Source organism: Patiria miniata, unplaced genomic scaffold, assembly GCF_015706575.1.
Source record: "Patiria miniata isolate m_02_andy unplaced genomic scaffold, ASM1570657v1 HiC_scaffold_7, whole genome shotgun sequence".
Classification (NCBI taxonomy): domain Eukaryota; kingdom Metazoa; phylum Echinodermata; class Asteroidea; order Valvatida; family Asterinidae; genus Patiria; species Patiria miniata.
In genome coordinates, this window is record NW_024037074.1 from 26,276,233 (window position 1) to 26,299,538 (window position 23,306).

General features: G+C 40.5%; 1 protein-coding gene across 1 annotated transcript in view; it reads right to left on the reverse strand.

The window, feature by feature from the left end:
• Nucleotides 1-20,880, reverse strand: part of LOC119746056 (nuclear receptor subfamily 2 group F member 1-A-like) — a 44,120-nt gene extending 23,240 nt beyond the window's left edge. Inside the window, exon 1 of the mRNA XM_038222825.1 lies at nucleotides 20,394-20,880. The gene's annotated coding sequence lies outside the window, so the exon portion shown is untranslated. The remainder of the gene's footprint in view (nucleotides 1-20,393) is intronic.
• Nucleotides 20,881-23,306: the final 2,426 nt, after the last annotated feature.

The following is a 23,306-nucleotide window of genomic DNA, read 5'->3' on the forward strand; positions in this document are numbered from 1 at the left end:
GCGGTTGTTATAATTCGTCGGATCAGTGCGCGACGTCGCGTACAGCTGCAATTCAAAACAATTCAAAACATGATTCAGTAACTTTGGATTTGAAATTGAGATCTTAGAATGCTATTTTTCTCGGAATGTACAGCTGAAGCTTAGCTGAAACTTCATCAGGTTAGTTGCTCAGTATCCTTCATTAGATTTTGAACTCTTTTGTTGCTTCAAACGAACAAAATGCACAAATTACAAATGATGGACTGTAGCTTTAAGGATGAAGGAGCAATTAGGAAAGGGAAAAAGAGACTCGAGGAAATAGAGATTGGAACTTTTTCTCAGCTAAACGTGGAGAAAACAGCGCAGTGTTATTTTCTTTTGGTATATAGACAGCGACACGTTGAGCGATGGCATCACGACTCACATGTATCGTGGTTCGTCCGTCAGGCTTGTCCCGGCCTACCTAACTCGGTTACACGCCTAGATTGGCCCGGTGTTAATTGACGACACGAATGAAGACTCGGCAGCGCTGCCGGATCATGTAACATGTTGGAAAAAAAGTGGGTGGGAATATTAGTCCAGAGGCGTCAGGTTTGTAATCCTGAATGGCCTGACTACATTGTGGAAAGCAATATCCGGTGATGCAGAAGAGACAGGCAAGGCCATCTTGTTTATTACAAAAATATGAAGTTCCATTTGATGATAATGATGACGGTTATTTGCCTCTCAGTTCACATAGATCTTTCAAGTGCTGACATAATGATTATAAAACACCTACATGACGATGTCTGCTGCAGATGCGCGCGCACCCATCTAACTGCTGTAAACAAGGCTATCTTAGAAAAGGAACTGTCCGTTGTCAAGAAGAACATTGAATGTTTGGTACTCGTTCTAAGAGAACATGGGCTAAATGACTCGAAACGCTTAGGCCATGGAGGAGTCCACTTTGAAATCAAATAGTTCTGCCGAGTGCCGATTAACATGGACAGTGCTATTTCAATGTGGATTTTTGCGAAGACTACGGATCGTTAGCCGTAAAACTCCCAACAATTACTGTTTATTAGTGTTGACTAAATAAATTGCTTGTTTAATATTGTGCCTAAATTTGTTCAAAGGACACATCTGAGATGGCCGTATGATCAAATATCTTTCTTAAGACATACTCTGACTGTGTGCCAAATGCCATGCTTGTATCATCAAAGGCGCAATTCCCCCTAATATTTCCCCTATCTGCCCCACTAAAAGGGGCTGGAAAAAAATAATAAAATAAGACACCAATCGGCAGCATGGGAAAACTCGCGGTTGATTTTGGATACCTGTTGATTTGGGAGTGTTTTATGGAGGGGTTTTGGAGGGGTGTTGTTCTTTGTAACATTTGCTTTTGCCGGGTTTTTGTGTGTGTGGTTTTTTTTTTTTTTGGGGGGGGGGTTCAGCTCAACAGTGTATCATGCCCCCATTCGCGTTCTATTTACTTACATGACACAACACTCGCCTATTCAACACTTACAAACAGCCAGCTCATATGCGATCATGTTTGCACCGACGATCTCATAGGTAAACATGAACACCTTGATAGCGTTATTTTGTATGATAGGAAGCGTACATTGTGAATGCTAAATGACGAATCCTGCATGTTGACGTGGATGAAAAGAAATGCAATAATATGAGGATACTTCGCCCTTTTAGAAGAATAATAGTAACAAGAAATTTATGGATAGTTTGCACCTTTTTTCTGAAGAAAAAAATAGTAACAAAAATTTCAATGCATAAAGCTTGCACTTTTTTCCCTGAAGAAATAAATAGTAACAACTTTCTATGGGTAGCTTGCCTTTTTTTCCATGAAAAAGGGACAAATCCAAATAGTGCACGTGCTCAAACATGATCTTTGTTAAAAAATATGATGATATGATAATACAAGGCAAAAAGCGTAGATAGCTAAACTTTTTTGAAATAGAAAATGACACTGCAGACGATTCAAACATGCTCTTTATAATATAAGATTGTCCATTTCCCTTTATTCATCAACATTTCCAAGACTTTGAATGACAATAAAATGCTAAGTATATTGGTTTACCTCTTATTCCTCGCGACTGTGAAATAACTGCAATTGCGCGAAAGTGAGACTCCTTTTTGCCTTCGACTGGCGAGCGGAAAGGAGAAAATAAGAAAACAATTTATTATTCCCAACCAACGAGAGATCTCAAGGGACTCTCGCCTGGCAAAAAAAGCAGGAGGTTCACTGACCTAGTCAGGTGTTTTGACCCCCGAGTGTAACCTGTCTAGCCTCTTGGATAACCGAGTAAAAAAAACAAAGAGCCCTCGGATTTCATTAATAAGCAGCCGGCTGCGCCGAGGCTGACTGACTCTCCCCCGCTACTCGATAGATCCCGGGCACAATTCCCCGTACCTTCCCGCGGCCCGACCGACGTTCTTCTGACGCTAATCAACGCTTCTTCCCCACGTCTCCGGGGACAAAGTATGGTTCAAAAGGGGGGATATTATAACGCGGGATTATTGTCCCGGCTTTCCTGTCCCGTTCAATATCATTTTGACATAAACTAATGGCACTGCGGCCCTAGAGCGAGTTACATAAATTACATTATTCACTCGTGGGTATAGCGGGGATCGTGCATGCCGGCTGGTGCGGGCTGCATAAGCTCTCTTTACTCGTGGAAGTTGCGAGCGAGTGCATTGGGGGAGGTACGGCCTGGCCCGTGGCGGGATTCACGGTAGATGAGCCAGATCGCAACCCACCAGTGGAACGATGCATTTGGCATCTTGGCAAGACGACACTGCCAGGTCGTTGCCACCATATATTCACAGCATCTTTCAAGTATATCTGGACATTTGCGTGGACGGCACATCCCGCCAGATCTCATCAGTGTCAATCCTTATAAGGAGTGTATGGCCAACCATAAGCAGCGTAATATTGCGCACGCTGCTTACACACGATCAACTTAACTGCAGTGTAGCAATCGTTGGGAAGTGAATGAAACCAAACTAAAAGGAAATCAACTCCGACAACGGTCCCCTTACCTTTTGCTTTAGTTGTTCAATCCCAACAGAATGTTTTTCCAAGCTGCCAAAAATCATACATCTTTATTTCACTGCAATCAGTTGGGATTTTTGTAAAGTGCCACATGGACGAGGTTTTTAGCGTCGCACTCATTGTCCAAATCACCCCTCAATTTGTTATTCGACGGGGGGATGTTGTTGAATAACGTGTGACGGAAAGGCATCGTCACTCGTACATCATCGCCACGGCAAAAAGCCTCTATTCATTTAAACAAGGAGCTACAACTAAATGTATATGCCATGAACTTGCACTGAACTAACAGCTAATAGTTTGTCCGATGATTAGGGTGTCATGTACGTTTATTGCAGCGGTAAATTTAAACCAGACCTTTCTTTTATTAAATCAAAGTGTTTCTGTCCTACTCTGTTATTGAGGGTCCTGAAGAATAAGTGTCTCAAACGGTGAAATACATCAAACAAAGTTGTTCTGTTCACATCAAAGATAAAATATCAGGATGAAACATTTTCTACTGACTTTTGTCAAAGTGCTCTATGCCTTTCATTGTTTTACTCTCAACGTGCTATCTATACCTGAACCAAATTGCACTAAACAAAATGTTGGGCAACTGTGTTGGCGTTTGCCAATGTTGGTCAGCGTACAAACTGCCCACATTGGGCAAATTTTGGCCAAAACGTCACTGTCAAATCTTAGCTGGATTAACCAACAATCGAGGTGACGTCAAACTAATGTTGGGTAAATTGCCCAACCTTTTTTTTTTTGCCTAACTTATTTTGGGTGTGCTAATACACTGAGCTGTACTGATATTGCTACTATATGAATTTACAGTGAATTTTTTTTTTCAGTTGATAACCTTTCAATACTTTATTAAAGGTAATGTACAACATCTGCACACATTAAAAAAAAAAACTACAAATTTTATGAAATACCTTACTTGACTTTAAGTGAATAATAGTCTGAAGCATCCTGTGAAATTATGGCACCTGGTATGCTGTCATTTTCAAGAAAGGTCGAATTTCTGTTTCAATTTCTAACGATGGTTATGGCCAACCATCGTTGGAAAAAAAATGACTCATTTTCAAATACTGCCCCGAATTCACCAAATTTAGTTAGATCACATTTTATTTGCATTCGGTTACACATCCGTGAACGGGTGCGAAACAGCTAGTATGGTTCCCTGACCTGACAATTTGCTGACGTCTATAAATTGCTGTTTCGTCTGAACTTCGGGTCAGGGCACCAGACTGCAAGAACAGCATTTTTCTTGGTTTTTCCAGCATCCATTCCATGAACACAAAACTTTAAACAGGTCAGTGTGAGAAAGGTTGCTATGTAATTCTAACCCCCAAATCCGTCCATTTCTGAAAATTACAATTAAACAGTTGTGAATATTACGTTGAAACTTGAAAAGTTTTGGTTGAATCTGGTTTATTCAACAGGGGTGTTATAAATACAACGTTATATAAAACCCGATAGTTGACAGTGCTACTCTCATATCATATCACATCTTTTATCTTGCAGATGTCAGTGACTCTGTCACCTTTTGAACCGATGATATGACCATCGAACCATCTGTTATCCTGTAAGTGTGCTGTTACAAAACCCGATCGCTCAGATTCGCGTGGGTGGGAGACAAAAACATAAGAAACCTTTGAAAATATCCATGGATTTACACCTTGTCTTGTCAGTAACCGAACCGGGTGAGAAAACGAGAATCATCGGACTGCATTATATGCGCCGCTAAGTGATCGCATTTTGCTGATATTAGAAAAGACGGCCACCATAGCGTATTTTAGCTACAGCGCAGCTACCCTTGGGCAGGAGAATTTACATGTCACCCTGCACGTTAGAATGAGAGTGAAGGATATGAACAAAACCTAACCTGCATGCCGTTTCAAAGTGATGATGCTTCAGCGAAATTCAGTTAAAAGGGGAAAAAAAAATCTGATTTGCGCGGGACGAATCCGTGAAGGGTTCCCCGGGTAATTCCCTCGCTCACCGGCTTACCTGTAAAGGATACAATGCGTCCATCAACGCGACATGCACACCGGGCCGTGCCGTGACAGCATGCCACGCACAACCCTATCCAAACACCCGACTGGATTTTCAGCCCGCCCGCCAAACACCACGCATAAGATGGTTTTTCCCCCTCGCTAACCGAGCGAACTGATATAGTATCCTCCCGAGTCTTATTGTGTCTCTCTGCGTTCTATCCAGGTCGCTGACTTGGCGGGAATTAGCTCCGAGAAGTCGCAGCCGTACTTTTTTTCCTTTTTGGCCGGAGTGCAAGGAACTGCGGACTTCTAAAGGCTTAAAATTCGAATTGTTTGATTTTCTGCCTTCTTTTTGTTTTACCAAGAACATGAACAATGTTTCGCTGACATTGGTATACCGGTACTATGAAGTTCAACCCTCCTATATGCAAACATACGTTCTGTGCCAAGTAGTCCTTTCAGTAAAAATCAATCGATTGTTTTCAACAGTTAAGAATTCCCAGCCTATACATAAAGCAAGATTGGCTGGCCGTGACTATTTATGCAACTCGATACAGCTTTGCTTTGACTGTGGGTAATTGATAAGCCAGCTGTGCCCACAACGTGCCCGCTTTGTCTGCTCATGGTCTGTTGACTGAGTTTGACTAGTCACAGTGCTTGCTTGACAGATGATCTGACTGCTGTTGACTAGCCTGTGTTAAAAGTAGAGCAGGGGAAGTGGATGGACATTTGATATGAGGTCATTCTATGACTTGATAGGCCTAAGGATGAGGTCATTATTTATGACTTGATAGGCCTAAGGATCCTTTGAATGCCTGGTTTGCATCTGATGTTCTGATAGGTATAGGTATAGGTAATTATGTGCTGCACCTTTAAGACAAATCTCACCATGAACGACACAATTTAATCCTTGAATTTCTCAATTACAACTCATCCGAGGTTTGTATCAGGAAATGTTTACAGGAATTTGTTTCTATCGGTTCGAACTTTGTAGGTGATGGTGTCAATGGCTTTAACCTCGCGGCCAACTTGAACAGAGGATACAACAGGCGTTCAAGGACGGGTTTTAATACGTGCCACAAATCAGGACAGGAGCTCAAATAACGCGACCTGCCCGTATCTGAACAGCTATAAAGGGGTAAAGGGTTCAACACCACACACGAACGCCAGGCCAGGAACACCGGAGGAAACGAGGTCCCTCGTATGAGAAGAGTGCCCCGGATAAAAAAAACCTCTGCATGCATCTGGAAGCGAATTCAAGTCGGGTTTTTTTCTCGCATTATTCCTTGGGATCATGTGTGGAGTGGGTAGGATCAATGCATATGCGTAATCCCACTCAACTATTTTTGACCGTGCCCCAGACGATTCAGACCCGTGTCTACATCAGGGGAATTAATAAACATCTATGAGCTATACTTTCGTCACAGTTACTAGGGCAACTAAACTTAAATGTTGGCGACATTTATTTGAGACTTTAAGAGAGCTGTTTGACGTGTGCTTTTCAAATTGAAGATTGTAAATTTTGTCAAGTTAATGTTGCATATTCTTAATAAAAACATTAATTGTCTAGGTTCTTGTAAGCAGCTTGGTGCATGTCAGCAGAGTAGGAGGATTTCTTTATGTATTTGTGAAGCCAATTGGGCAGTTGATGATTTTGAAGCGGGGTGTCATTTCGTATTAGGTAAATGGCCGTCCACATTCTACATCAGAGGAAATTCTGATGTTTAAGACCAACATACCATTTTTCAATATGTTAATGAATGTAAGACAAACTCACATGGCAAACAGTGCAGTGTTTTTTTCTGTTCTTTTTTTATAGTAAACAGAATGGTGGTGAGAAAATGAAGATGATGACAACAAAGATAAGATCGACGAAAATACTGTAACAGTCACATTGTAATGACGGACGACCATGGATCAAATTCCACTGTTCCCAAATCAATGTCCAGTCAACGACCCTGTAGTTTTCTGAAGTTAAAATAAACGACAACACTGATCACAACGTTGATGACAGCGAAACGACGAGGATAACGACGATGACAACGAGAGGACACAAAGACGATACGATGACGACAGCAATTGAATAAAAACAACAACACGACGACACTGACGCCATTGGGGACATGGACAGCATAATAGACCCAGCTAAAGACAATAAAAACGAACGGTGTCCGTCGCATGTGATATGTCTCTCACAATACAGCCACACAGATAATCACTACTGGGCGGTTCCCAGCCCAGCTCGGATCGTTTGAGTCAGATTACTAGTAAACGCCCAAGCCTAGTGACAAACTGCGAACATCTGGCACTATACACACCTGGGCCTTTATAACCTCATTAAAACAACTACGGATTTAGATCGGTGAGAGTTTCCCCTGAAAATAACCCAAAATCTATTGGAGAGTTACAGGTACGTTTATGTACTACGTTCGTTATGGGAGGAGAGCTCACATTTTAGCGAAATTCTTCAATATTCAGTTTCCTCACCTTTTCACATTTGTGGGCTTGAAAGGCAACAACATTACGGTGAAAGTTTAAGCTCAGCAGATGCTCGACTACTGGAGAGAACTTTAATTTTCGTCCACTGTCGTTATCATGAACTAAGAGAAACTCTTTTTGAAGCACATATTTTATATTTTTAAGTGCATAAGTGTAATCACCTTTCTTTCGCACAAATGATCCATTTATTAAACAGCATATATGCATGCCTCTACTGAAAGTTTGGCCCATTATCCTGAAGTATCACATGAGAAATTGGGTAGTTGTCTGAAGAATTTGCGAGCTTAAAATTGCATTTTGTGTTCAAAAGTTACTTTCAGATTGGCGTGTAGGTTTCGTTTTCGACGATGCTCTACTTTTGTTTCAATGTTCAGACTGAACTACCATGAAGACAGCAATGCGAACATTAACCACTTCAGCTCACTTTTTGTGGTTATTACCAGGGATTGCGTTTCGAATACTCGTATGATGCCCTACTAAAGTTACGAATTTCTTCCTACCAGCCCCAAATTTCTTGGGCGTTGTCATGTTTGTTTAGTATCGTGGTGACAGATTTGTGGAGTTGGGGCTACTTTTTTATCACAGCAGGTCGCATTTCCTTTAAATTGTGGACAATTAGATACTTAGACAATTATGGAGAAAGGATGGGACTCGAATTGCAATCATACACCGCAGTGTCATATGTCCATTGTCAGAAACACCTGAATGTTACAAACACCGTCAGTGTATAAGTTTACAAGCTTTTATCCCTTTTTTTGCGGAACATGAACAAATACTGAGTGTGACATGGATTACTGAAGAGTAATTTGGTACCCAATAAGGACCTTCTGCCGATAAACTGACAAGGTTATGCGAAACGAAAACGTGTTGCATTAATACAAGTCGTTGCTCCATTATCAAGTACCCCCAAAAAAACACCACCGAATAGGCCTCTTTGGATTATTGGCCCTTAGCACATACAGAATGGATGGGCGATAATGGATAATCATGGCATACTAAGGCGGGCATCGTGGCCGGGTGTCAGTATCCACTGTCAAGGGCCACTTCGGAGCATTAGCTCTGCACTTCGAGAAAAAAAATGGATAATCATAACGTGAATGTTGCATGATTGTGTACCGGGTCGCATGTCCATTATCAGGGGCCACAATGACCAAGCGGGCACCCTGATTATGTACGCTCGATACTGACTCCATCCCAGGGTATACTTCCTCGGCCCCAGGGAGTCGACCCTCGTGCATTGATGTTTTATTAGATATGATCCGCGGTGTTTTATTTCAACTTACGAAGGAAACATGCATAAATTGCGCATTACCATACCGCATTCATTACCAGCCTGTAATACAAATTTATGCTCATGAAAATAGAACAAGTGAATATTTTTCGGTATATTTTTTACGATACACTGACGGGGATACAAGAGAGACACACTCGAAGTGACGTCGGTAACGTCTATAATACCAAATACAGTGTATATGAAATCAGTGACCAACAAAAGAATGAAACCAAAATAAATTTGAAAATCCATGAAAAAAAACACAATGTACCTAGTGACATGACATAAAACATAACAGCGGAATTTATGATTTAGTTTTATTATTATTATTACAACCCCGCTTGCAGTCATAATGGTAACAAATTAACCCCCATTATACAACTGTTTACGTAAACATTTCTTTTTTGTTTCCAATTAGGAAAATACGAATGCATGCTTTGAAGGTATATTATTATACAGTCGTTAAAGAGTCGTCGGGCCTGTTAACATGGTCTCCTTCCCTACCCCTGCCGTTGGCCAATGCACCCAACCTAACTAATTAACACTATCAGCTTACAGTGCAAACGATGATATGCATGCATACATCTTTTCATTTTCACAACATGCATTCATAATCACACATTTTACAAGATGGTTATTATGAGTGTCCTCCTTGTGAACAAAAAGGGAAGAGGGAAAAAAGGGTAGTAGGGGAATATTTGGGGACGGGGCCGGAGGCTAGTGCCTCCTACTGGGGGCGTGCCCTTTTTTGATATGATGTTAAAATTCTTTAGTAGAAACCGGACTTACATTCCGGGGTTTTTCCTCTCAACTCTAAAAGTGGGTCTTTCCTCACTTTCTTCTTTATTTACGCTTATCCAGTGCTTCCGAGCAACTGCAGTGCCATTGAGGAACCAATTCTTTGTGTTATTACCAAAACATATATATTTAAATTATAGTATGCCACAAGAGATGACAATTTGCTGAAACGCTTAGGACATGAATTTCATGCACAGCGTGCCAAAAAGAAATTATGGTACACTTGGTAACCACCGTCTTTCGCATCTTGAGTTTATATGTAGTGTTTTAGTGCAGAAAAATCACTCCACACTATACTGAAACTATAGGGCCAAGACTCTCATAGAGTGAAGTGTTTCTTTAAACTCTTTCAATCTAAAAGAGTAATTTCTTACTCTAAATTTTTCTGTCGCTGTAATCAATAGTCTATGCAATATCCCTCACACAGCAAAGGTATAATGATATGCGAGCAGATTCGACGATTAATTATGCAAAACAAGACTGCGTCTTGACCTCGAGTTTCTGACCATTCAGCGGGCGCCTTCTATCTAGTCTTCGGTAACCAAGTTGCTGTATTAATAACAAAAACATAGTATCCAAATTGACTAATCAACAGCTTAGTCCACATTTCTGATTGAAATGATATCACGTTTCTAAAGTCGACTCCGATTGGCTGGCGCGCGGGGTCACATAAAATTTGCATGTTAGGATATATCATGCAGACGTTCGACCGTGGCTCTGCACACTTTGGATCCTCAGACTAATAATCAGTGGGTGATACAGTGAATTTCACTTTTTGAAATAAGGGTTTGAATTCGGTTCGATATGACAATGTCTTATACATACTGTTGCCTAACATAACTATAGTCTTCCTTTACATAAACTTGGAAGCAAAATCTCTAGCTTTTCTTCCATTACAATGTCATCTTCCCTTCTTTATATTTATTCCACAGTCTTAAAGAGCCATGTCCAGGTTGTTAGGCTCCCTAGAAACTTCAGAAACTATCTTATTATATAGGCCCCCATCCGATTATCCAGCATCAAACAAGAATGCCAAGCTATAGGGAATAGCGAACCTCATTAATTTTTCATTTAGGAAAAGCGAGAACAAGAGCACATGGCCATGTAGCCTGTAGGCATTTGCAGTATTGACATTATGAAATGAAACTTTTTCTCCCTCGGTGGCTCGCAGCCCTCCACCGCCAGTCGATTTGCAAATAACGTTTGATTTCTCGGCGGGCAAAGAACAATCCCGGCAGCCATTTTCCCTCAATACAAAATGTAACTGTTTTTAATACCGTGCAGGATTGAGTCTCGTGGATACTCGTGTGAACCGAATGTTTCTCGGCGGGATTAACATTTTAGGAGAAAACAACATTCCCCGCATGATTATGCTTTATCATGGATCGAATGATGGAACCATGCAGACGACGTACATGTACACTCTAAAAACTATGTTTAGCAATTAAACACAATTTTGCTATCACTTCTTTCTAAACATGTTTAGAAGCTAAACATTATGTGCTCGATTCCTAAACATCAATGTTTAATTACTAAACACTATCCATCAATACTCTAAACATGTTTAGTATTTAAACATGTTTACAAACTGACAGCAAGAAAGTGTTTAGAGAGGTGTTTAATTGCTAAACCCAGTTTTGCAGTGTACACGCCTGAAGATACCTCCTCGGTATTATCGGGAAAGGATACTCCAACCGATATCTCTTGAAAAGCTAACATGAATGATCATGATTTAAACATGATACATCCGATACGATTTATATAAGAACATGAAAGATGGAGAGGGCAGAGTAAAAAAAAAACCAGACGAAACTGGACGGAAAATAAGTTACCAGCCTAAGTTACCTTTTTGTTGTCTGTGTGGTTATTCATCTGCCATATGTGCATGCCTTCCCGGCCATGCATTCGTGTTTATTAAAGACCCCGATATTTCCATAAAACCAATTTTGATGGCTTACACGACGAGGTTCATTATTGTTAGAGCAGCAGAACATAATTGGTGAATTAGATCAGTCAAACCATCAATGTCTGAACTGCGACTAGACAAAGAACCGCTTTATGGTCCATTAATGTTTCATAAACAAAAGTGGAACATGCACAGTTTACGATTGATGACGGCTATAATTTTCGTTAAACTGATACTGAAAATTCGCCAGATTCGACGACTGAGCATTTTTTTTTTGCGTTTAAAAGTGGTGCATTTCATTCTCCTTCCTCGAACGTGTCTGAAGTTAGAATCCCGCCAGGGCCATAGCGAAGAGTAAGATGATATAGGAGAATTCCAATGTCATGAACAAGATATGTCTTTTTTACACACAAAAATGTATTTCATTCACAAGTGACAATAAGGTACACTCTTAAAAGTTCCTGCAGGTCAGATTGACCCGGAATCCGTTCTATTTGGCCTACTACTTTTCAGGGTCAAAAAGGATAATTTACCGAGTCATTCTTAAAAAGGACTATACAGGTGAGTCACTATACAGGTGAGCCCTTTCAAAATCTAGGATACGAAAGCCTAATTCATAGGCTTTCTTTTAGTACAAGAATCATTCAAAGCACTTTTCAAGTTACGGAAATTTAAACACAACCTCCGTTTTAAAGTTCTGTCCACGGATCACAAGAATGTAAGTGTTCTTTCAGCAAAATGAAAACAAATCACACATGGATGTGTGTGACTGTTTTCGTTTTGCTGAAAGAACGCACACCTTTTTTTGTGATCCGTGGACAGAACCTTAAAACGGTGGTTGTGTTTAAAATTCCGCAACTTAAAAAGTACATGATTAGTGATCTTAATGATCCTTCTAATAAAAGAAAGTTTAGGAAGTGGGCTTTCGTATCCTAGATTTGGAAAGGGCTACATGCAGAACTTCACTAAAATAATGGTCCCGACATTTGTGTTTGGCTTTTTTTGGCTCACCCTGTACATACCAAATAGAACACAGAGTCTGGGTCAATATGACGCGGGATTTTTAAGAGCGTATAATAAGTAAGCACATTTAAACAAGGTCGAGGGCCAAAATGTTATGTGACATGTGTTACTGTTCATATCCAGCTCTGAACTGCTTTGTGGTCGGCAGCTCAATTTGCTAAGTTGTATTTGCGGCTCCATGAAATCGGGCTCGTATATTGCTACACTGGTAATAAATAGTAAGTCAGGTTAGTATACAAATAATGAATGGTTATGAGTACAATGGTAAGAATAATTTCATTCGGTGACAGAGGTGAAGTCGAGTGGAATGGAACATGCCAACTGTCACCGAATGAAATTATTCTTTCCATTGCACGAATGTGAAACATCCATTATTTGTTTTATGCAACACCTGAATGAATCCTCGTCATCGGATTGGTCAGAGCCTCCAAAAGTGTGACAGTGCAATGGAATTTCTTTTTACCGTGGAATCGAACTTTTTGCGGTGCGGCTGGGCCGTGGGTTTGGAAGAATATTCAATGACACGTGATCTACGACTAACCAATTAGACGACGGGGATTAATTCAGACGTTGTGTAAAACTCAATAATACTCGGTGGAATACCAAGTTAGCAATTAATGTGTTCGTCATAATGGTTTCAAAGCTTAAAACCAATCAAAAGCTAGATGTAACAACCACGAAGACGAATGCTTTAAAAACAAGAAATGCACAGTATTTATTTTAAAGCTTGTCATTATTACACCAAGACGACAAACGGATGACTATTGTTTTATAAGGAGAATAGTTCACCCTTTCGTATGCTGTGAAAATTTGGAAGCTCGATTGATCTGTGAAATCAAACATATGTCAGAAGATCTTCAGAGAGACGATTCTCATCGGTTATGCACTGCTTTGTTCTTTGTTTTGTATATAATTTTTGAGGGTGAAATGCTCCTCATCGGAATTCTCCGTTAGACTTAAACTTCGTCACTCGCTTCGTCTGTACTCTTTCAAAAAGTCCGTTGGAATGAAGTCAAAGTTTCAATGATGAGTGAACTCGCTTCGGTTAACATGTTGAAAGAAAAGGACAAGTGACTGTGATCCACATTTGTTTTAGTCATTGCCTATTGTGGGGAGTTAGGTTGGCGTAGTGGTACTTTCCTGGCCTTCCACCGCTGTGACCCGGGTTCGAATCCCGCCTGGGCCAATCTGTTGATTGGGTTTTCAGTCCCTACCTGATACTGTGGGTTTTCCCCAGAATATTCTTCTGGGGTTTTCCTCCCACCTCTAAAACTGTAATTGCTTCTCATTGTCTTCTCTCTCTTGCGAGTTACAGTGCCTATATATATAGGGTGCTTTTGACGAATCTTTGGTTTCATTATACCAGAAATAATTAATAATAACAATAATAAATCTGTTCTTAACGTACAAAAGCAGGAAGGAATATTTCAATTCAAAAATGGACTTATCTTTTTTCTGAACTTGGTACATCCAAATTGGAAATGTTACATTTGTTAACATTTGGACTTTTTACATTGTTTGTCCCAGTACATTGCCAGGCACTGGAAATATGGAAATTTTATCGACAAGGTCACGTGATCACTCTATTGTGTAATTAGATAAATTACAATGGAGATGCGTCCGCCCAATGTCATCATAACATTTGCGCGGCGACGTGTTGTTCCTCCTCAGTAAATTACCATGGCATGGCTGTGTTTAGTGACATGTGAACAATAATGAAAATTGCAAAAAACTGAAGATTAATGCGGCTTGTTTTGTGATGCATATGATAAAAGTGGAGATGTTGGCACTTAAAAGGTTGTTTTAATATCCAAACGTCACTTAGGAAATTGAGACTGTACTTCAATTTTTGCATTACATTAATTCAAGGGCAAAATATTATCTGGATAGGCCTATATATACGTAACCATCGGTACCGTCGTTTCGCACATGATGCAACGTGTTGACTGCACATGACAATAACGTGTACGTAAGTTTGCGAGAAAAATCGCGTTGTGCTTAAAATGCATGTTATTTCTAAATTACATGTAAAATTGTCATAATATATTTTCAATTATCTCTTAAATCGAAAAAAAGGCAATGCGATCTTAAAGAAACAATAGTCTATTGTTTTCTGAAATGCCTAACGAATGTTGAAAGTTTAACTAATATAAAAATGCAAAAGCGTGGTAGCCCTTGGTTGAAAACAAGCTGAATTGCTTGTAATAATTGAATTGGTTGCAACAAGCACACTCATATGGTTGGCTTTAATAGTGTTCATTCCTGGAGACTTTATGGTACATGCCAATTATATACCGCCACCTATCGACCATTGCTATCTAATTCAAGTTAACTAATTTGAGTTTGGAAGCGAAAAAACAATTGATTTGCCTCTATACTCTGCGATACGCCAATGGAGTAAAAGAAGGATCTTGTTCCACGTCAAGGCAATACGTGTGTTTTTAGCTACGGGAAAACAGCTCAACAAATCATCATGTCGCTCCGTTAGTCTGTTAGTTAATTAGTTAGTTACAGCAGTTGTTAGTTAGTTAGTTAGTTAGTTAGTTAGTTAGTAACAAACGTTGACATTGTCTATTGCTCCTACATATTTTGACCGATTTCAACCAAACTTTGTCAAAAGTATCAGTAGCCCAGCCCCAACATGTCATCGTGACGAAACTGGGGTCAAAGGTCATCATGGGGTCACTGGGATCAAAAATCTGTTGGTTTTTTTTACTCAACAAAAACAATACTCCTTCCAGAAATTACATGGCACAATCACATGACTCATGCATGAACACAAATTCGTTGGCCCGCAGCTTCCAAGATATTTCCGATCGAGCTTGTTTATTTATATAACAACAAATCTTTTACCCTCGTACGTAAGTACAGAAATTACACATATTCTACTAATGGCAAAATAATGAAATTATAATGTACTGTGAGACGGTACTAAAAAAATTGCGAGGTAAATTCACAAATTTTTGTTATTACAGGAGACAGTGGTGTGTGTATATGTTAACAGCCTGTGTGAGGTCATAGTCCGGAAAATGGTAATGTCTCGAGGCCAATTCGCCTAATTTGATTCTTCACCAGATCTCCCGCCAAATTGTGGACAGGGATACAATTGTGCGCATGACAATTGCCGGGTCAAACAGTTTAATGACACACGGACCAATTAGATTATACATTTTCTCGCGGTATGCGCTGACACTGGTCGCACCGATACCACGAAATGCATTTGTATATTGATGGCGTGGAGTTTAAGTAGACGATTGCGTATACTTCATTAGCTATGCAAATTTTGCAAGGTTCACAAGACGTTATGAGATTTGTATGACAGTCTATGGTTGGAGGAAATATGTGTTGGATTTATTTCACTAGACACTCGTTTTCATTCGGGTTGATATTATTATAACGCACTTATGCATGTCAACAAATGGAGATACCGTCCAATTAAAATGGTTTTATTTGTCAGGTCAATAGCGGAAGAAACACCAAGAATGTCTCTGTGTGTAATGATTTCAAAAGCCACAAATTTATCCCCAGCCTGTTTCAAACTGACGATACCTTTTTAAAATATAATAACGATGCAGAGTATACTGTGGCTGCACGAAAATGATGATCTTCCAGAACAAAAAGGACCGGAAAATAATTGACTTTCACCCCTCATTGACTTGTAATTTACAATCTAAAGTACTAATTGGTAATTTGTAATCCAAACCCCTTATTCATCAGAGAGAGAGAGAGCGGAATAATAAGTATTTGTTCGTGCTGCGCACGAATTTTCAATTAAAGACCGAAGGACTTCCGCAAAACAACTCCAAGCGTTCATGTATTTCGCGAACCACGACCTAATTCCTGTCCCGAAAGTTTTGTTCCACGTGCCGTGCTGGATTCGAAATCTCTCGCAGTGGGCAACGCAGCGTGTGAGGGAGGTTGTGATTCGGCGACACAGAGCCAGGCACGCATGACGGGCCCTGCGCACGGTTCCCACGGCCAAGGACACCGAGCGGGGCTCGGTGCGCCTGTCCCGGCAGCGCCGCCCGGCGCCGCTAGACAGTACCCCGGCAGTGAGGTCCTACCAGACCGTGACCAATTAACCGATTTCCCCCTCCCCCCTCATTCTTTTCTGGGACGACAGCCTTACTAGGGCCTATACCAAGGGCCTATACCAAGTTTTGAGGAAGGGCAGAGCGGTGGGTGGTGATTTTCCAATTGTTTGGTGACTATACTGCCGACTTTCTCGTTCGGCTGAAAGAGTAAAGAGTCGCTTGGCGACCACGGGATGAACCCACAGAGTTTGTGATTTGGTCAAGATTAATTGTACAGTTCGGGATGAACAAGACGACTGCCAATTTGTCAGCGGTAAAGACAGCTGGGTTTGGTTTTCCGCTTCAGATGTTGTCCAACGATGTCAGAACTTTTGCCGCCAAAATATAGTCATTCTCATCGCCGTCTTATGTCGCACTCGATCGTTCTTTGTTCTTATAAATGACAATTTTGACATTGTAACAACGGTGCTGTTCCTTCGCTTTCAATAAGGTGTTGTTGCAAATTTAAGTTGATTGATTCGCCTTCAAACCCTAGACTAACTTTTCGACAGTAAAGTTAAATCGTGTACTCCGTAAACTTTGTCCTTTCCCCTAATTTAAAGAAAAATTGTGAGACCTTCACTTAATGCCGTTTTCTGTGCGCAATCAAATCAACCGCATACATCTGGTCATTATTATGAGCGTAGGCGTATGTTTTAATACGATTCTACCTTCAACCCTTTTTTGCTATAGCTTTTTTTCTAGCTTAGAATAGAAATTTGTTTAGGCCTACGCTTCACCCTATGGGCAGCTTTCTTTAAAATCTGGATTGAAAATCTCGAGCTGATTCATAACTATAAGAAAATTGGCCCTTCGAGAAAAAAATGTCAACAGAGGGGCAAGTTGAACAATTCATTTTCTTACTTTAATCAACTGCTAAAGTGATTTTTATTTTCAAATCCATGCAGGTAGTAATGATTTAAACCTCGACTGTGCAGTCTGTCACGGTGTTTTGATGGTTGGAGAAGCTTCACTTAGGCCTATGTACTGTCCTGGTTTCTAAATTATCACAACATCACTACGGAAAAATAAACATATAAACATTTTTCATATAATAAAATCTACCAAAGCAGAACTTATATTTTTAAGAGGTTAAGATCTTTTATTTTATTTTTATTTGTTTTTATTTATTTATTTTTTCTTAGGGGGGGGGGCAACTTTTTAAGTGACCAATTAAATATGAATGCAAAAACACTACGATTTAACAATAAGAAATTGGTTTTTAAACTAACTGCAATATCAGAAATATGTAACCTAATTCATGCAAAGAAAATTTTACAATTTTACATTTTATTATCAACGAGAAGATAACACATATTTCCGTCGACATTCTTTAGAAAGAAAAAAAGGAGATTTTTTAGGGCTTCTCCCAAACAGAATCTCAGTACAATGGAGCATAATAGGTTTGTTGCATTGTAACATTATACACAATCAATTTAGAAGTGATTTAATTTTAGTTGGGGGGGGGGGGGCTTCTGCCAAACTCCCAGGCCTTTCAGAACTGGGAAAAGGGAAAGCCGGCTTGCAGCCATTTGGAGCCAGTTATTGTTTTTAGGTCAACTATAAGGAAGAGGTTATCCCGCAACGTGACACCACTGGCACAATTCGCGCCCTTTATTTCCCGCCAGAACTTCCCCACCATGCGAGGAGTCGTGCATGCAAACGACCAGATTTTTTTTCAGGACTACAATACTTCTGTGCGGGAGAAAAAAAGCAAGATGCATGGTCACAAAATATGGCTCGTAAAATGTTTGAGAATATCTCGAAACCCACGGATGGAGAACAATTGAAGGAGCACGTGACTTAGACACGTGTGCCAACATTATGTGCTACCTTTTCATAGAAAGAAACAACAAAATGTATTCATATATTCATTGTTCATAAGGCTGTACCAATACAGAACAGTTATACATTGCACCCGATTTATCACAAACTTTAAGATTTATAACTGAATGCACAACTTCAAAAGCCATCGAAGTCCATGTAAATGTGTAGGTTTTTTTTCAAGTTAGGCACAAAAATCCCATATAATTCGAAGTGGGGAAAAAGCGATATTTTATCACAAGGAAGTCATCAAAACCTTCCACGTGTTTTTGCTATTTTAATTTTTCTTTATTTAGGTTATGGACGTTATAGTAATTCTCTACACATCCGTTGGTGGCGTTTTGCCAAATTCCTGTCCTTATACATTTCCAGATCCCTTTATGCTGGTAGAGGGATTTTCTGGAGTTTATACAAACGGATGGTTCGGGTTAAACCAAGTATTATGGGGAAACCTATAGACTTATGCCTATGAACCCCCCCCCCCCCCCCCCCCCACCAAAAAAATGTAAATATTGTTTGAAGCTTTTTAAGTCCATTGGTCACATAACATTGGTTAATTTTGTCAAATAATCCAAATTTAAAGTTGTTTAAAATAAGGGAAATACCGAAGTGCACGCATGTGCTTAATTTAATGTCCTATGAAACATCCACACCTGGTACAAATGGGTTTGATATTAAGGACATTTTCATATTTCGAAAATAGTACAGACTACTTCAAACAGAACATATGTATAATTTTCCAACTGAACCGTCGAAATACAACCTAAAAAGTTTGGAATACGTAAGCTTAAAATTAGTTAAACATAAAGTTTTAAAACAAGAAGTTTAAAATGTTCTCCACTTGACTTTTCAGGTACAACACACTGTTATTATTGTCTGAGGTATGTTATCTTAGTATTGCTCAGTATATATGATATGCTAAAATTTAAATTTTTGCTTGACTGTTGTGAATTTGTTTTTGCCGTGGATGGATACAAACCACAACTATGGAGTGTAAGAGTATCCGTATATAGACTTAAGCTTATATATTCAAAATATCATGAACATCGCTTCTTTTATATAAGGATCTTATATATTTGCTTATTATTTTCACGACGATAAATGCGATTCATTCTGTGCCTCATACTAAACCTATAGAAGAATCTGTTCTCTTCTAATGGTATCAAATCTAATAGGCCAAAGTAGGGCCTACACAAAAATGCATTTTGATAAAATAAGGACACTTCAATGTATTGAACGTTTGCCCTTCATTGAGGTACAATTAAATTCTTTAAATTTAAATCACCCATAAGGCAAAATTTTGTTCAAAAATCCAGAACACTATTTTTTTTTATTGTAAACAGAAACTACAGTTCTATTCTGACTGCTGCGGTTAATGAGCTATCAATCTTATGAATTTTTCGTGTTCTGGTTATGAATGTTTTGTTCTTATTTGGGCACTGGATTATTAATAAAACTTGCTTCAACGAAAATACCATTATGTAAAAGAGTTAAAAGGCATCGGTCTTCATATGAGATATTTGCTAAACAGGAACTAAATGTGGTTGATGCTTTGGCAATGGTTTGATTGCATTAGTCTTAACATGGTACATTCTGCATAGAGCTTCAGCCCCAGTTTACGTTACACACATGCAGTTAGAGGCAGCTACATTTTTAAATATGCATTACATAAAGGCCGTCTCAATGCCCGCATATCATCTTCCGCATAACCAAACAATAGTAGTTGGGGCACCATATTGCATGATGGAATAATGATAATACATGCAATAATAGTTCAGTAACGATCGGCTCATTCATGAACCGTGGCAGTGAACTCGCCATAACCTGGCACTTGACAAATACACATAGGCGTATGGGCAAACAGTAAACGGCGCGCAACATTTGCCCCAGATACCGTGGCCTGCATTGAGTATGCAATGAACGTAGTCAAATTCAACCCTCTTAAAAAAAGACAACAGTGGTACAATGCTTATATCGTGACTTGCCTCACCTTTGAACGGGAGATGTCAGCTGGTGGGTACCCCCCTTAGGTTCGGTTCGGGGGGATCGGGGTCGCTGGTGGCAAGTCGCTGAGGTACCTCTCTTCCGCGGTGGTACGTCTCACACAGCGCGTCGAGTCAAATGTCGGCGGGGCAGGAGGTGCCTTGGCACGGTATGCAAGCCCTGGCTAACACGCTGTGCTCTCCGAGTTCTGCGACTCCTGTCCGCTGCCCCCTAAAAAAATCCCTGGCACCGCGTGTGTTTTTTTCGTGGGTCTCTTGCTGACGACGGCGTTGTTCCGTGGGAATTCAGCGGCCTAAAGATGCGAGCCCTGAGTTGCTCCGTCCTCACGGTGTGTCGCGGTGCCGAACTTTGCCAAGACTCGCTTGCTCCCCAAGAAACCCGGCCGCTAATACAGTGCACTAACTCGCACGATGGCGCGCCGTGTGCCGGTTTTTGACTCCGGTGCAAGGAATGTCTGCGCACTTTTGACCCCCGACCCCCAGCACATTAATAAATGCACGGCGGAATCACAGGCGCGCAGGTTTTTTTTTATTGTGTATTTTATACACTGAGTATATCATGTCATATATATAATATGTGGTGTGTGGTGTGGGGCATAGGAAACTGTGTATCAGCCATGCCTTCGACTTCAACTCATCTGAACCATCCCCCTGGCGCATTCGCCTATCACAACCTGTCATGGGCGGGTCTTGCACGTCCACCGACCCGGCTGCACCACAACCCGACACCGCTCTTAATTATTTATGTTAATTAAAATATTATTTTTTTCTTCGTTTTGTCCAATGGGCTGGGACAACACTGACACGCTGTCATCTTTGTTGATTTTCTGGACGACCGCTGATGGCTAATTTGTCCCCTACCGGTTTTGCGGTTGGTCGGTAGTTGTGTGGCGGGTGTGACGCGGTAGGGGTGGGTGATGCCAGGGAACAGGGAGTAGAGGGCCAGGGGAGAGAAGTCACACGGTCGGTCGGGGCGGGGTTCCCCCGTTCCTCAGCATACAGCCAAGCGCGTGCCAACACGTACCACGGGCCGACGCGTTCCCTGGGCCGGATTGTCGAGGCGGGAAGAGCAATCTATCTCCTTCGTTTGGGACTGGAAAACGGGTCATGGAATGCGATTTGAAACAGTCAGGCCAAATTGCCGCTGTCATTTTGGTGGCAAAGTCCGCGATTTCTCATCTCCCCACTGACGTGGCTCACGACTGCCGCGCTAGCCATTATTACTTTTTTGTAAACCTGTAGTTTTTATTTTTACTTGCACCACAAACCAAACCTTGTAAAATACCGGACCACTATTTGCATTTACAGTTTAATTTATTTCATTTTTTTCTCAAATAATGGTCGGAAAATGTCCTCGAAAAGGTCGGAGGTTAAAATTAAGGTGTTGCTATACTTTAACTTTTTCCCTCACTGTTGGTTTTCCGTAATTTCTAAATACTTTTGTGGATGTTATTTCTGTAGGCCTACGCATTTCCACGTAATGCTGTTACCAAAACCTAGAATAAAGGGATACTTTTAGAATCCAAAAAAGTGAATTTGAAAATTTGGCATTCGCCTCAGCTTCCGAGTTTTTTTCTTCTATAACTCCAGTTAAATTTTGTCAATGGTTTGTACATCAAACAATGCACTGGCACGCTTTAGGTCACAGTGTCAAGTACAGACGTTGTTCTGTTGGTATTCGTTTATTACGAAAGTGTACATCGTGTCCTCACACACACAAAATCACATTACATCAACAAATTGTATTTAAAAACAAATTCAAATTCAATTTGAAATGGTGTGGTTCGGGTGTTAGGGCCTATATGCATGACAAAACAAAAGACATATATATGGCACTTTCTTTTGCAGATGTAAAATAGCTTGATTCGGAGCAGAGGGGTTTAAACCTCATCCCAAAATATGTTCCTGGTAATAACACAAGTGCCAAAAAACGAGATGTTGGGATGATGCACGGTACTCAATCTTAACGTTAAAAGCATGGGCCATTCTTTATGTTCTGACAATTGCCCAGAAGGACACAGACAGGCAGACAATCGGGAAGACGGACGAACAAACAGACGGGCAGAGAGGGGAATACATTCAAATTCCGATCTACGATTACATCACACGAAAGACATCACATATTATGAGGTACAACATCCAAACAATATACAACGGAAAGACAAACAATTAGAATACCGCATATGTGTGGACGAACAAGCAAGACTGGGAAGAAAAGATGCAGATCTCGGAAAGGATGCAGAGAGTCTAGTTGGGGAAAAAAACACCAGGAACTATACAGAAAAGGGATTGCGGAAATGTTGGAGAAAAAGTACAAATAAGCAGAATGGTATAGTCAATAAAGTCCGCGAGATGATTGGCAGCAGACCGGTGTGGAGACAAGGAGGAATACATCCACGCAAAACAAACATGGAAAGACTTATGCGCGATCTTAACGCCATGATTAATTGTTGGTGTTGACACAAGGACTATGCACGTCACATAAAATGCCATCCGCGTGGACTTCGGCAGTGTCTCACACTGCCACAATGGATGAGCAAGAAAATAAATACCAAACGGTAAATCACGATTCTATTAATGTTAGGTCCCTGCACGTGAATTCTTCTGTGTGTTGTTTTGGGCGGGACAAAAAAAACATAAGGGGAAGAGACGCACATGCAGCCTCATTATTGTGTCACTTAAGCAACATGAGTCGTCAGGGTTCAATGTTCGCAAATTACCGCGATCCCTGGATGGCGTTACGTACAGTCTTCACCGCATTCGGCTCTCATTAGCTGCATACTTGTAATTTTCTGTTTGGTCATATTCCTAAGTGGTTGCCCGGGTAACCGACCAGGAAAGCATTGCAAAAGCAGGAAAAGATCATTTGTTCTGGAGATTATCGTTGGTGTACAGTCAGT